Below are 3,732 nucleotides of genomic sequence, written 5' to 3' on the forward strand. Positions count from 1 at the left end.
AGGCTGGACACACCCTCCCAGGTGGAGCCTGTTCAGGCTCAGTGGCCAGAGGATGACTGCCAAGGTCATCAGGGCCACCAGGACTGTAGAGTTAGCAGACTGCCTCCAATGCCACTGACAGTGAGGTAGGGGGCACCAAGACGCAGCACCCGCAGATGTAAGTTCAAGGCACCTTGAGCACAACAGAGATGTGTCACAGGTGACATTATTTGCGTTAATTATTTTGACGTTTGTTTTAGGGATGAACATTTTATTTGTCTTTGTTTGTTCATGTGAAGTAACATAAACATTTATTTGACTTAAACGGGCTGAGTTGGCTGGATAGGTGCCAGATGCAGCACAGGCTTGTAAAAGTATGGCGTTGTGTGGCGCTGGCGTACTGGGTTGGGTTCTCATTTATTGATTGTTAGCAAAAGAGGCAGTGCCATTGGCTTGACAAGGCATTGATGCCTTGGATGCCTAGCTGAGGTTCGCTGAATCAAAGCATCCCTGGTGTTCCTGCCTCCATGAAGGTTCCTGTCCTAAGCCTCGAGGTCCTCACCCTGCACCTCCCCAGGCTCTTCTCCTGAGCCATCACTTGAATCATCTTCCGTGGCCTGTGGAGCTGCCTCACTTTCCTCAGCCTCCAGTGGGCCCCCCGCCTTGCCAGAGCCAGGTTGTGCAGGGCGAAGCATGCAAAGACTATGAGGAATACACGCTCTGGAGGATACTATAATGCTTCCCTGATCGGTCCAGGCATCTGAAGTGCATCTTCAGCAGCCCAATGGTCCTCTCCAACCCCGCACTTGGGGAGTCATGATTCCTGTTGTATCTCTCATTGGCGTCAGTTCTTGGGTGATAGAGTGGGATCATCAGCCACCTCTTCAAGTGATAGTCCTTGTCACCCAGAAGCCATCCATCTACTCGTGCAGGAACCACGAACAGCCTTGGTACCTTTGAGTGCAGCAAAACATAAGCACCATGTGAGCTCCCAGGGTAACGGGCACAAACTTGGAGAACCTGTGTCCTGTGGTCACAGACAATCTGAACATACATTGAGTGAAACTCCTTTCTATTTACGAAAGCTCCCTGTTCACCTGCTGGCGCCTTGGTGGCTATGTGAGTGCAATCTATTATACCCTGGACGCGAGGGAACCCAGCCATCGCAACGAAGCTTCGTGGTCTCTCCGCCTGGCTCACCTTGTCTGTTCGGAAGTGGATGAATGTGCAGACATGTCTAAAGATGGCATCAGTCACAAGCTTGACGCAACTGTGTGCAGCTGATGGAGAAACGCCACACAGATCCCCCACTGAGCCCTGAAAAGAACCGGAGGCATAGAAGTTGAGGGCCACTGTGACCTTCAAAGCCACCGGCATGGGCACACAGTTGGAGGCGATCTCCAGACTTACCATGTGACATATTGATGTCGCTGTGTCCCTGGAGAGGCAGAGTTTCCTGCGGCACTGGACCTTGGACATCTGGAGGTATGGAGCACTGCCCGAACACTCCAGCTGCTGGGTTGTGGCGTCTTCGGCGTGCCCTCCCACCTTGGCCTCCCTGCTGGCACTGCACCAACTGAGCCCATGCCTCTCCTCGTAAAGGCCTGCCCTTGGAAGGCTGTCCGTGCTCACCTTGCCTCCTCTCCCTCTTGCCCCTCTCTTCAGGAGGGGGTGGTTCCACCAGCAGAATACACTATCCCCATTAGATGGGATGCAGAGGACCAATGCCTTGAAAATGAAAGAGCGCCGTGCTGCAATACTCAGGGGAACCTCCCAGGGAAGATGAGGAGCTGAGATGCTGAAAGACAGGCTTGAAAATCAAACGAGCTGCAAAGAAACTCTGGGACATCTCTGTACATACACAGTAAAGGACTGGCAATGACAGAGAAAGTGCTGCTGCTCTGGGGGCCTTTTATCCCGCCCATGAGGAAATGATTAAAACATGATTTCCGCCCTCCTGTTTTGCCCGTGCAATGAGCTAAAACGGGCAATGAAAAATGACTGTCATTAGGCTTTTAAATGACCTTAATTGCCCTTTAATTTTCGGCAGGCACTGCTCCGACTCCCACGTGCGCCCACCAACCTCAATATTGCATATGTGTGTGACGACGTCAGGACACACACCCGACCACATTTCACTCAATTTTATGTGTGTTTGGGTTGGGTGCACGCTTGACCCTGGAATGCAAGATTGAGGCCAATGAGTCAAGCTCTTCTAAAGCTTTGAAACCTGTTTAAACTAGCTACCTAATTAACTAGCTTTGGCTGCTCTCAGATAGCTTGTATCCCTGTTTAAAACTGGAATAAGCTTAACTTACCCCTTAATTTAAACAATAATTATTGGTTAATTGCTAAATTAAAATAAAAACTAGACTTTAGAGAGAAATTAACCCTTAAAACTCCCTGACTCATCAAACTCCTGGCTTCACACTCTGTGCAGCAAGACTGGCTATGTTTTCTGTGTGAGGGAAATTTAGTTCTGGTTTCCCGGTATTGTGTCTGTAGTATGTCAGTATCTATGATCGATGGAACATTCACATTTAATGATTATGGCATCAAAATGTGGCTTTATTAAAAAGTATGTATTTGTGGGTGCCTTATCAATGAAGCTTTGTGATGCTCCAAGCTCGATTGCTTGCTAATACTCGATGTGCAAGTTCATGTGTGAAAAGTACCCAGAGATGTCAAGGTGCTTAGAGGATTAATGGCAAAAGGGAAAACTGTACCCTAGTAAGAGTCATCTTCAGGAAAGATGGGAGACAATTCAAAGAGAGGATGGGAAGAAATCAGACTATCTGTTTGATGTGATTCTTTATTGCTGTCCTGCACATGGGCAGTTGGCGAAATACCATATAAAATGTAATAGTTTATGTTGTGTAAAACTTTAATTAAAAGCTGTTAAAGAGTAATTGCACTCCCCAGATAATTTTCTAAACACTCCAAATTGCAAGGATCCTTCTTTATATCTGCTGCCTCGCATTTGTGTCACTGTGAGTTGTTTGTTTTCTTATCAACTTGGTGAGCTATTGACCTTCCACTCTAGCTGAGGTTTTGCTACCAAGATGATCCAGATAAAAGCAAATCACTTCATTGTTTTATATAATTATCAGTCTAATTTCCACATATAGCTGCAGATAGAAAATTCAAACATGGTAAAAACCAAGTTATGCAAGTCCAGCAAGCTCACTAGATTAATCCCTGGGATGAGAGGGTTGTGCTATGATGAGAACTTGAGTAGATTAGACCAATATTCTCTGGAATTTAGAAAAATGAGTGGTGATCTCATTGAGAATTATAGGATTCTGAGGGGGCTTGACAGGGTAGATGCTGAGATGTTGTTTCCCCCGAACGGGGAATTTAGAAGTAGGGGGTGGAGGGACATGTTCTCAGGATAAAGAATTAATTATTTAAGTCTGAGAGTTACCTCAGAGCATTGTGAGTCTGGAATTTTCTGCCTCAGAGGACTATGGATACTCAATTGTTGGGTATATTCAAAGCTGATAGATGTTCAGAGATAGGAGAATTGGGCAATAAAGTGGAATTGAGATCACAGATCAACCATGATCTTATTGAATGATGGAACAGTTTTGAAGGGCTGTAAGGTATACTCCTGCTCTTATTTCTTATGTGGTTAGGTTCCCCCCCCGCCACTGATTTCCAATTTTAAATGTAATTTTTCATATTGTGTGATGATATTTAAAAAAAAAAGTAAATAGAGTTAGCAGCATGCTCCTTTTTTGTTCTCAGGTACGA

The sequence above is a fragment of the Cetorhinus maximus genome, chromosome 22 (assembly GCF_964194155.1).
Source record: "Cetorhinus maximus chromosome 22, sCetMax3.hap1.1, whole genome shotgun sequence".
NCBI classification, from domain to species: domain Eukaryota; kingdom Metazoa; phylum Chordata; class Chondrichthyes; order Lamniformes; family Cetorhinidae; genus Cetorhinus; species Cetorhinus maximus.